Source organism: Choloepus didactylus (assembly GCF_015220235.1).
Source record: "Choloepus didactylus isolate mChoDid1 chromosome 26 unlocalized genomic scaffold, mChoDid1.pri SUPER_26_unloc1, whole genome shotgun sequence".
In the NCBI taxonomy this organism is placed as follows: Eukaryota; Metazoa; Chordata; class Mammalia; order Pilosa; family Megalonychidae; genus Choloepus; species Choloepus didactylus.
In genome coordinates this window covers 2,949,922-2,962,802 of record NW_023637614.1, presented here as the reverse complement: position 1 = coordinate 2,962,802, position 12,881 = coordinate 2,949,922, and the positions used below count along the sequence as shown (strand labels likewise).

At 38.9% G+C, this 12,881-nt stretch overlaps 1 protein-coding gene and 1 pseudogene across 2 annotated transcripts in view; one reads left to right on the top strand and one right to left on the bottom strand.

Moving 5' to 3' along the window:
- LOC119525729 overlaps positions 1-12,881 on the top strand; it is a 237,517-nt gene that overhangs the window by 119,234 nt on the left and 105,402 nt on the right. The gene's annotated exons all lie outside the window — the stretch shown is intronic.
- The window catches only part of LOC119525719, a 60,657-nt pseudogene that overhangs the window by 26,113 nt on the left and 21,663 nt on the right, over positions 1-12,881 (bottom strand).

Below are 12,881 nucleotides of genomic sequence, written 5' to 3'. Positions count from 1 at the left end.
TGACTCCCCCAGATGACCATGGTCTCAACATCATGGGATTGAGAACATCTTTTTGACCAAAAGGTTGATGCAAAGTGAAACAAAATAAAGCTTCAGTGGCTGAGAGACTTCAAATTGAGTCAAGAGGTCACTCTGGTAGACATTATTACACACTATATAGATAAAACTTTTTAGGTTTTAATATATTGGAATAGCTAGAAGCAAATACCTGAAACTACCAAACTCCGACTCAGTAGCCTTGACTCTTGAAGGTGATTGTAAAACAATGTAGCTTACAAGGGGTTGCAGTACAATTGTGAAAACATTGTGGAAAGTGAAACATATGGTGGGATGGGGTAATTTGGGTGTTTTCTTATTTTTATTATTTATTCTTATTTTGATTCTTTCTGGTGTAAGGAAAATGTTCAAAAATAGATTGGGGTGATGAATGTACAGCTATATGATTGTACTGTGAACAGTTGATTGTACACCATGGATGATGGTATGGTATGTGAATATATCTCAATAAAACTGAATTAAAAATTGCATTTAAGAAAAAAGATAAAAAAACAAGACTCTAGTGGCAACTATATTGCACTATGCCCCACGCTCCCTCTTATATAGAAGCTACTGAACTGCCATTGCAGTGAGGTAGCAACATAATAATCAGCATCAGTTCCCTTTCCCAGCTTGACAAGTGTCTGTTATTTTACAGTATTTCCAGTTGCTTTCTTTGGGTTGGATTTTTGCCTCAGTGAGGGAATAAGCTCCTGTTGATGACTTCTAACCCAGGACCAGCTGCAGTGCTCCCTCACCATGACCTGCAGCTTGTTGAAAAGCAGGATATTGGGTCCTACCCCAGACATGCGGAATCAGAATCTCTGGGGCTGGGGGCCAACTATTTGTGTTTTGACCAGCCTTTCAGGGGATTTGGATGCAGGTAAAGTTGGAGACAGCTTCCTCACCCAGGAGCATGCAAGTATCCATTAAATGATTGGATAAATATTTAGATATATGGCCACCTGTATCATCCTTTATTTTCTTTGGATGCAAAATGCAAAGCTCGCTTCTACATCTGATGAGTGAAATAGCTTCTAATTCTAAGGGTCAACCAAGGAACAAGTCTGCTAGTCCAAGAGGAGATCTCAAAGCCCATCTGGTCACCACCAAGGCCAACAGTTCACTAAACAAAGGGAGCTGGGGCAGAACTTGCTGGGATTTTCCCCTTCCTTGTCCCATTCCCTGTCCCTGTGCCGAACCGCTGCACTCAGAGCAGCCAATCAGAACTCAGCACACCTGCTGGCCACCTGGCTATTAAGCTGCAGTGTCAGGTGCACTCTGGGAATGGGACCTAGTACTGGATGTGGTGTCCATCCACCCAGAAAAAGAGGGCCATGCCCAGTTGTCCTTGGCACTCTCAAATCCTCATCCCTGCAGGATATTACCCCAGGGCTAAGGCAAAGGGGCCAGTGGTAGCAAGGCTCTGCATTGCCCAGGAGCTCCTGGGGGCCATCAAGGGATCATGTGCTGGGCATGAAGTTCCAGCAAGGAGGGATCCCAGAGGCCCATAAAACCATGGTGCAGCACTGACTGTCACTGACACTGAGGGTGACGAGCAGTGAATGTGGTACGGGTGTGCAGGTGCTATAGGATCTGTGAGGTGAGGTCTGGGGGGAAATGGTCTGAGAAGTGCAGGGCATCGGGAGCTCCAGTCTGAAAGGCTGCTGGGTGAGGGCTGTGGGCTTCAAGGGTTAGGGTCTGAGGAGTGTGGGCTATGGGCAGCATGGATTGCCAGGGGTGAGGCCTGGGACCTGTGGCTGTGGGGCTTTGGGCTGCAGTGTGCAAAGTGTGGGTGGCACAGGGCATAAGGGAAGCACCTTGAAAAGCTTTGGAGCTTGGTTGTGTAAAGCAGACATGGCCCTAGAGCTAGTCCCTCAAGGCCCATTCAGTTTGTGGCTTCTTTTGCCCTGGACTGTCAAGCAGAGTTTGTGGTCCAGGGCATGTCTTAGCCACCGAGGGGAAAGGAGTGAATTAGAGAAAAACTGTTGTGTTTCATGGGCCCAGGGGTGAGCAAGAGAACAGGGCATGCATGTGGGCAAAGGGGTTTCATGTTGAGGTGTCCCGGGGGTGGGGAAGGCTTTGCTACCACTTGGGAGCAGGCCCCGAGGAAATGGGGACCAGACCAGGCACCCACTCCCAAAAATAGTGTGCAACCAGTTTTGTTCTAAGTTCCTTTTTGAGATTTTGTTGCTAAATACTTTGAGGTCATTTTGGTATGAATATAAAATATTATTTCTCCCAAGTGTGATTATGGGAGGCACAAATGTATTTTCTTATCTAGGGATGACTACATTGTGTGTTACCCAAACAGGGACACTTCTGAAACTGAACAGGCACACTGGTTGTCATTTCCTGAGCAAAGCTGAAAACCGGAACTCTGAGGTCATTATACCTGAAGTGTATTTGATGAAATGACTGGGCATTCTCACACTGCAGTGTGCATCAGGATCACCTGGAGAGCTGGTTAAAACTCATATTGATGACCTCACCCCATGCATTCCCACTCAGCGCTGGAAATGGGATGCCCATTATTGGCATTTTTAAGTTCCAGGTGCTATTGATGCAGCCAAACACCTCATTTTGAGAACTATTGCACTATTTAAAAAGTGTTCTGTATTGGAGATGGCAGTTCATCTTCTGACTGAGGTTTTAAAAATTTAATTTCACACTGTTGTTGCTGGGGGTAGGGGACACATGTTTTGGGCTGCATGCTGGAGACTAAATAAGGATTTAACCTCTTAGTCTGGAGGAACTTTGAAGTGTGCACAGAAGCAGGCCAGGGAAATGAATTCCCATGCAGCAAGGTAGCTTCTGGAACACAGGTGGGAATGCAGCTCTGTAGAAGATAATGGAAGAGACGTCATTTGAGCTGGTCCTTAAAGGATAAACTGGGTTCTTCTAGTTTAGGAAAGTGAGGGAAGCACTTTAGGAAAGGGTATACCATGATACAATGCAAATCATGGAGCTTCTTATGGCTGGTGATGAAAGAAAGTAGTGTTTGCTGGAGTCCAGAGCAGGGGTCTCTGGATTTGATTCTGTGCCCTGTCACTGAGACACTTGAGCACATATGCCAAATTCCCAGTATGATGCTTAAGTGTAATTGTGTAGCTATCATCACAATAAAGCTACTGTAAAATGAACAAAATTGTTCAAAGTGAGACTAAAAATTGTGTTATTCTGGCACCTCAGTGGTTTATCTCATGCATTGTTCAGGAAATTCCTGATTTAGAGACAGATTGTAAAGGATCTTACATGTTGAGTTACTATGTTTGCTTTTAGCCCTATAAAACAAATACCCAGTGAGGTCTTTAAAACTGGAGAATGTCATTAGATTTGTCTTCATAGGAATATCACCACAGAGCAAAGAATTTTAGAAGCTATTAAAATTCAGAAAAAAAATGATAACCTGGTTCAGGGTGCTCTGAATCTGAAATGTCATATCCTACCCCAACTAAAATGTTCAGTAGGTCTTCACACTTCAGTGTGGGTTATTTCATCTTGCCTGGAAGACTCCCTACCACTTCCCAGTTTCTAATCCTTCTAGCCCTCATCTTGAGTGTCAGCTGCCTTTGAGGTAGGCTTTTTCAGTATGTCTTATTTTGCTAAGGCCATTTTGCTTGTTTCCTTTGCTGCACATTTTATGATGTGTAATGATTATTCTGTCTGCCTTTTCCAAAAGGGTAGTATTTGCCACATGGGCTCAATGTGTCAGGTGATTTTGATGGGGTATTCTTGTTTGATCCTCACAAGTGCCCTGTCAAATTTGAAGGAGAGCTTTGCTGGATAAAGTATTCTTGGTTGGCAAATTTGTCTTTCAGAATTTTAAATATGTCTACCACTGCCTTCTTTCCTCCATGGTGGCAACTGAGAAGTAACTGCTTAGTATTATGGTGTTTCCCTTGTAAGTGTGAATTGCTTCTGTTTTGCTGCTTTCAGAACTTTCTTCTTCTCTTCAACATTTTATAATCTGATCAGAATGTGTCTCTGAGTGGCTTTATTTGGACTTATTCCTGTTTGGAGTTCTTTGTGAATCTATGATTTTTCTATTTAGGTTGTTTAGAAGGTTTGTGGTGTTTTCCCCTATGATTTTTTTGAATACTCTCCCTAGACCTTTACCATTATTTTCCCCTTCTTGAACACCAATGATGCTTATACTTGCATACTTTATCTTGTCCATTATATCCCTGAGGTCCATTTTGATTTCTCAATTTTCTCCATACTTTCTTTTTTTATTTTCACTGTCCACTCTGTCCTCTTCCAGTTCACTGATTCTCTTCTCAGCTTCCTCTAATCTTGCACAGTGTGTTTCCAGAATCTTTTTAATTTGATCAACGGTTTCTTTTATTTCCATAAGATCATCTATTTTTTAATTTAGTCTTGCAAATTCTTCTTTTTGCTCTTCTTGGGTCTTCTTCATGTCCTTTGTATCCTGTGCCATCATATCCTTGTTTGCCATTAGTTCTTGATTTATTGCTCTAAGTTCTGTGTCTTCTCTGATCTTTTGATTTGGGTGTTTGGTTTTGGCTTATCCATTTCTTGGTTATCAATACCTGGTTTCTTCATCTGCTTTAAAATTTTCTGTTGCTTTTGGCCTCTTTGCATTTGCTTATCTTGATAGGTTTCTTTTAGGATATACAGACTTATTTGAACAATTATCTCTAATTTATCAGAGCTACAGCTTGTTGGAGTGAACTTTCTCTGAGTTATTAGCAATGACACCTACAAGCCACCTATTACCATCAAGCCTGTTCTCCCCAACTTTTTCTATAAGCTGAATGGGGGTCCAAATCTTGTGGGGATCCAATCATTGCAGCACATTTCCATGTGTAGTTGGTACTCCAGCCCTGAATATGTGTGTTGAGTCTGAGCAGTTAGGAAGGGGGGTTGGCTTGAAGAGTCAAATCTCCTAGGCATTCCTGAAGACTAAAAGCTATTGCAGAAATCCAAACCTTTGGCTCAGTCTCCTCAGTCTGTCTCTGCTCCAGATCCAGGAGTCCCTGGTGTTGGTGTAGGACCCCTGGAACTTCTGTGCAGTTTCTGCCTCCAGGGGTCTCCATGGGGGGGAATAAACACAACATCACAGCTGAGTACAGTCTCCAGGGGAAGCTTTGGGCTGCTGCACCATATGGTGGCATTCCCAGCCCAGGGAGAGTTTGGCTGTATGGGTTGTGGTAAATTCCCCCTTCGGGGGTCCCCTGCCTTCCTAGCTCTGTGACAATTAGCTGTGGGTGTGTGAAAGGCTATTATCCACACCAGATACTGAGGTGGCTGCCTGGGGTTTGGACAACACTTCCCACTGCACTTGATTGCATTGTGTAGTTCTGGGTCACTGTGCCATACAGGGGCATTGTCAGCCCACTGAAAAGATGGCTGTATGGGGCATGGTAATTTCCCCCTTTCAGTGTACCTCCAACTTCCTAGCTCTGGGGCAAATAGCTGTGGGTATGCAAAGGCTATCACCCATGCCAGATACTGAGGCCTATGTCCAGGGTGCAGAAGGCACTTCCCCCATGCTCCAATCTGTAGATCTTGCTGCCAGATCTGCAGCTGCTTTTGGGGTTTTTAAACAAATCCATCTCCAAACACCAACCTCTGGTTTCTCCTTACCATTGCATGGCTGCTGGCTCCCCAGAAGGCTCACTCACTCAATTCTGAACACAGACTCTCAGTTTCACAAAGTGGGCAACCCCTGTGGGTTTAGCAGTCCTTGTCCAATAAGTGCAATGCTGGAACTGGTATTCTGGGACACTTTCTGTCTCTTATCTAGTGCTTTTCTCAGAGATTTTTTGTCCTGACTCTCTTAATCCACCATCTTCCCTCTCTTAATATCCTTTAGAGAAAACTGTTATATTTTTCTATTTATATCTATGTGTGACTATTACAAAACACTTTGTTATAAAGAATTGTGAAAAAGGAATAAAAATATTCTAATACTTTCACTCTAGGCCTTTCTGGAACAGAAAAAAATGTAGGACTTCCAAATCTATATAGAAAATCATCCAATATTATTGTTTGCCTGCTGTGTTAGTACTGGCTGAGGAGTTTCTTTTTCAACAATGTCTCACAACTTTTCTGTTTTCTATTGTGCCTCAATTGACTGACATTAAATTATGTATGGTCAACTGAAAATGAACAGTTAAAATTCTGACAATGTCACCATCTGTGTACACTGACATGTCTCACATCTTTGCATTTGTTATAAATGGTGAGGCAGGCTTTTCCTACTGTTTTTCCATTTAACTCATTCTATTGAAGGTCTTATCCTGAGAATAGAGAATTCATTTCAGAAAATAGTAAAGAATTCTGAAAATAAAAATTTCATTGGGTGTTGACTTAATTTCTAACATAGCACATGAACATTATTTCAGGTACTGATTCATCCAGGAATTTTTTAATAAATGTCACTGAGACCTAATTGTTTTACAATACATCTTCCTTCAGAAAAGCAATCAGTTGGCTGTTGTTGATATAAATGCATATAGCTCCAAAACTTAAAATAGAAATGAAACCAAAGAATTTAACAATAGTATCTTTGTTTATCTTAAATGGAACATCATCTCTTTGAAATAGAAGAGGAATAAAGTCAAATACAGTTAAAACAATTCCTTAGAAAATAAATTAAGGTTATGGGAAAGTACGTGTGTGTGTGTGTGTGTGTGTGTGTGTGTGTGTGTGTATGTGTAAAGCATTTTTAGTATCCTTGTGGATTGTGAAATACTATGGACATAAATATTTGATACATGGTTTTAAAGCTAAGCCCTAAGTGCTTTTTCCAATCTTCTAAAGTATAAACTTAATTTCTGTAATCTTTGGCTCTAATTTCCATATGAGTGAAATCCTTTAAATCACTTTAGCTTACTCATATTACCTGATATATTTGGATGTTCAGAGGAATGATTGCTTTGCATCTGTACCTTTACAGACAAATACTTCATATCAAATCAATTAAAAATACTAACCTATATAAGCTGGCATGCTTTGCACAAGGGAGCAATTTCCATCAGTCTAAAAGTGACTTCTAGAGACATACTTTTATGTTGCTACTAAGCCCAAAGTTCTCCCTTCACATATCCTTCATTGATGTAGGCAAAAATACACACCTAGAATTATTAGCAAAATGATTCCTACTGTTAAAATGTTTACAGAGGAAAGGGGAGAACAATCACAATCACAAGGAAGGATAATGAGATTTTTCTTGGCAACAAAGTGACTGTTTAGAATCAAGGATTAAATGAAATCTTACACTCCCTCCAGCCCTCTTCCTGAAAGTAAGCACACTGTAGTATCCTTAGATTGTTACATAACCAAAGTTATGAACATCTTTCTATCCCTGACATTTTGAATATGTACTTCACCCTCTGGCAATAGCTTTGAAAAAAATTTTCTGCCTTTTCAAACTTACTACAATATTGTTAGGAGAAGAAAGATGAAGAGAGATAAAAATGATGTGGAAAACAACTTTTTTGATATTGTTTATGTTTCTTTTAAGAATATAATAATTCTTTTCTCATCTTGGAAAGGGTTGTAAAGCTCTATTTTATGAATCATTTTTATAAATTTAAGATACTTCCCAGCATCACTTTGTTAATGCTTCAGTTTTACTCCTTTCTACAAAACTCCATCTTAATCTCCACTAATTATTTCAGCAACCATGTCAACATGCTTTTTTTCCATCAGTTTTGCTAATTTCATCCACTTTGCTTTAGTCTTGACTTGTTTTTCTGGAAGTCAAGTCCTCTTTGTCTTATAAGTGAACAAGACTTGTAGGTTTTCTTATGACTGACAATATCATACTGACCAGGTTTTAAATTTCTTACCCACAAATCTGAAATTCAAAAATGCTCTGAAGTAGAAAATTTGATCAGTGAGCCTGACATGAGTTTTCTTCCTACACACACACCCAGTTTGTTCTGCCCTTCATCTGACTGCAGTGAACTACACATGCTCCTGAATCAACAGGTATGTTATGTTACAAACCTTATATGCAGGATGCTACCTTTCTAATAGCCAGTTTTATTCATCAAATAACTTGTTCTGCCTGTCCTTTAAGTTTTTGGAGTTTACTCATGATTCTGTCTTTGGTCTACATCTTTTCTTACCAAGTGATTTAATCTGAGCATGCACATTTCTCTAGCTAAAATAACTATTTTTAGTGGACTCAGTCTAGGAAAAAGTATTACTGAGATTGTAGATTTCCTTCCATTCTTTTTTATGGGTCTTAACTGGCTCAGTTATTTCTTGACCTAGTTTAGTACTTGCCAAAGTAGTCTACATGTTCAGTGTATATTTTAGCATGGGTGTTGCTGAGTTCTAAAACTCTATTCACAAATGTAGGAAACTAGCTGATTTGGCATGTGGGCTGTAGCTTGCTGACTCCTGCTCTAATCTGTCCTGTGATTTGAAAATTATATGTCTGATCATGTCACTGTTCTAACAATTGGTGATTCTATGTGTGTATAAAATCCATGATCATGGAAAATGCATAGCCTTTCCCTAAGCTATCCACAAATTATAGCTGATAACTCCCAGAAAAGCCAGCAAGGCTAACTCAGAAATTTCTTAAAAACAATTCAAATTACTATTTATCACTAATACCTAGACACTGACAAAGGCCACTGATCCACACCCTCACTTAATTTTTCCACTAAACTCAATGTTAGTTTTCCAGGACTACTGTAACAAAGAACCACTGACTTTGTTGTCTTAAACAACAGGAACTTACTGCTTCATGGTTTGAGACTTGATGTCCAAAATCAAGTTGTTGGTGGGATATACTTTCTCTGAAGTCTGTAGAGTTCTTGTGGTGGCTTGCCAGAAATCCATAACTCAATCTCTATCTGCCTTGCATGGTTCTTTGTCTCCACTTGTCTCTTGCCTACCCCTCATTCATATGTCCAAATTTCCTCTGCTTATAAGCATTCTGGTAGTATTACATTAAGGCCACTGTGATTCAAGTTTGCTTTGTCTGGACTAATAGGGTCTTCAAAGATCCTGTTTAAAATGATTTCATAGCCACAGGACCAGGGTCATTAGGTCTCCTGCATGTGTTTGTGGGAGACATGATTCTATCCACAGCACCAGGTGATGTTTTTTCATTCTCAATAGTCACATTGATTGGTTCAAGTGCTGAAAGTTACAGTTAAAAAGAAACACCAAAATGGCCCATATGATTATAGCTAGTTACTAACAGATAATTATTTAGATGTAGAGCTTCAAATCACAAGTTCTTCTTAAACTCAAGTATGGAAGTTGTGCTTGAACTCAGTGACTGTGTGATACCATGAAGGACCCAACTTCCTTTAGTGTTTAGCATGGCTATCCAAGGAAAACCATTATCAAAACAAATGTTCTCAAATTCTCAAGACTGTTGCAGTGTGTGGGATCAAGTTAATCTATAAAGTTTTTGATACAATGACAAATGTAATTTCTCAATAGATATGAACTTAAACCTGGAATTTGATAACTCTGTTTAATGGGATGTGGTTAGGCAAGGATTTAGCTCAAGACTACTATTGCATTGAGAGAAAAATATGGCATATGGATCCAGGATGTGATCAAGTTACTAGAGGTGATTCTGAGTTAAAATTTAGGGCTACAATTGAGTACAAAACAAACCAATAAGATTTAAAACAAAGATACAAACAGCAGAGGAAAACTGATTGAAAACAGACCCTCTGTTGGATGTTATAAATGTATGTTCATGAAAACATTGAAAAAAATTTACCTATTTGTAAATAAATACAGCAAGAGAATTCAATGGCTTGAAATGACCACACTGTGAGAAACATACCAAGAATTAGAACCAATACTCATCAAATTATAAAGACAGCAATTTGTCTGGAAGCTTGCTTTGTACAAAAATTTTAAATTATATTTTAAGGAATTTGTAGTAAAATGGCATAGAGTTTAGAATCTTGTGTCAGGAGTTCTCAAATGGGGACTAGTTTGCCTCCCAGGGGATATTGGGCAATGCCTGGGGATCATTTTTCTTTGTCACAATTCTAGGCATATGTATGGATAGAGGCCAAGGATACTGCTAAACATACCAGAATACATAGAAGAGCCCCCACAAGAGTTATCTGACCCAAAATATCTATGGTCCCAAATTCTAGAAATCAAGTAGTCTATGTATTCAATACTGTAGAATATCACAGTGGTTCTTAATTGGGGACAATCTTGCCCCCAAGGGCACAATTGGCAATGTTTGAAAATATATTTTTAATTCTGGGAAAATACACATAACAAAATTTACTCTTCTGACAATTTTAAAATGTAAAATTCAGTGGCATTTAATGCACTCAAAATATTGTGCAAATATCTCAAATATCTGTTTCTTAACCATTTTCATTGCCCCATAGCCAAACTGGTTTTGCAAAGTAAGTAGTTACTCCCCCATTTCACTCTCCCCATTATCCATAGTAACCACTAATCTACTTTCAGTCCATGAATCAGTCTACTTTGGAGGATTTTAAAATACATTTTTATTATGCATTTTAACATGCCTGCATACCTGTTCTAACATTCAAAGTATGATTTAAAAAGTAGAGAGCAAATTTCAAAGAATATTATAGGATACAGTTCTAAACTTTACTATTTACTTATTGTAAAATACAACCTATGTATGGAAATATGATAAGTTTCAAAGTGTAACCCAACAAGTAGTCATATATGTAATTTCAAATAATATCATGGGTTACATTTAAACAGTTTCAGTTTTTTCCTTATTGTGAAATATAGGATGTAATCATAAAGGTGATAACATGCAAAGTATAATTTAAAAGAAGCTATAGAGCAAGTTTCAAAGAAGTTATGGTTTATGTACATTTCTACTGTGTCAGTTATTTCCTTCTAGCTACTCTAATACCCTAGCATCTAAAAAAGTTTCATATAAAGATTCAATATTCATAATCCTTTGTAAATCCTATCTTGTTTGTTGCTACCCCTTCCTCTCATTTAATCACTTTCCCAGTCTTCACATGTCTAGGCAGAGACCACCCTAAGTTGTTCATATTGGAAAGGGGTGTCAACACTATGGGGAAGGGAGCTGGATATGACTTTTGTTCTTAAAGTAGCAGTTGACTCTGGGTTTTAGGCCTCATCTGGTAAAAGACCACTCTGGTTGATTTAAATTTCTGAGAGATAAATTTAGTGATTGAAAGTTTTATATAGCCTCAGATAGAGATCTACATATTTCAGGACTACTGTTGGTTAAGGCATGGTGTAGTGTGGCTATTTGAGATAGCTAGCTCGAGCTTGCATAAGAAATACCTTCAAGACAGCCTCTTGACTCTATTTGAAATCTCTTAGTGACTAACACTATTTTGTTACCTTTCTTTCCCCCCTTTTGGTAAAGAAGGCATTTTCAATTCCTCAATGCCAGGGCCAGGCTCATTCCTGAGAGTCATGTCCCACGTTGCCATGGAGAATCATTTCCCTGGGAGTCATGTTCTACATAGGGGAGATTTTAATGTGTTTATTTGCCAACTTAGGCTTACAGAGAGAAAGGTTACATCTGAGCAATAAGAGGTTCTCTGAAGATGCATAGCCTCCATTTTACAGCCATAAGTTTCAAAAGAGTAGGCTTCAAAGTCAAGGGCATGACATACTAAGTATGTGGTTCCTTAAGTCACATAGCATATATTCTGACCCATATAAACTATCAGTATCTCACAAATGAACAAACTAAGATTTCAAAGAGATACAGGAGTTGAAACAACTAACTAAAGATGTTCAAACATGATAAATCAATTCAGAAATCAATGAAAGACCAATAAAATTGTAATATGCTCCCATTAAATGAGACAGGGGCAATATACCAAGGTTGAACATATGGGAGGGAGGGGTATATGGGAGGGGTATGGCATTCAAGGTAGTGGTGTTGTTGACTGACCTTATTGCTGCATTTAATTTAACTTTCATTTTATCCTTTTTACTATTGTGTCAATTCTTCTTTTTAGTTATGAACATGTGTAAGTGTTAATTATGGAGATGAATACACAAACATATGATACTATAAACAACTGATTGTACATTGTGGATGATTATGTTGTATTTGAATATATCCCTGTAAAATTGCAGGGGAAAAATAAGCTGGGGGGCACAAGTGTTGGAGAGAATTGGAGAGAGAGATGTGTGTATTCACTGTTGGTTGGGAAGTAGAATGGTGTAGCTCAACTGGAGGACAGTATGCTGGTCCCACAAGAAGCTAGGTATGTGGGGGTTTCAAGGGCCTGCAACCTCAGTATGTGTTATATACTTGGAAGATCAGAGGACAGGGACATGAATGGGCATTGATGCACTGGTATATATGATGACAGAATTCATATTTGCAATAGATGGAGGTGGCCTAAGACTCTGTTGACTGCTGAACAGAATGGTGAAATGTGATGAATGAATGCAATAGAAAATTGAATGGCTACAAGAAGAAATGAAGCTGTGGGACATGCAGCTAAGTGAATGGATCTTGAGTACAACATTTTGAGTGAAACATACCAGAAACAAGAATACAGACATTATATTGCCTCACTAATATGGGCTAACTATAATGTGTAAACTCTGAGAACTGAATCTTAGTGCAGAGCTTATCAGGGAAATGCTTATTGCAATTATCTCTACATTGAAAGCTCTTACAGCAGTTACATATATTCCTAAGTAGTAATCATTATCTAAATCCTGAGATGCTGAGTTCGTTGTGTATAACCTGGTTGGTCTCCAAAACTTTGGGTATCTGTGTGACACATGAGACTCAGAGCTAGAACTTGGCACCTATGAATGTCAGTATTACCACATACAGCAATTGATGAAAAAGCTGAAAAAGAATTCAGACTTTAAATACCAATATG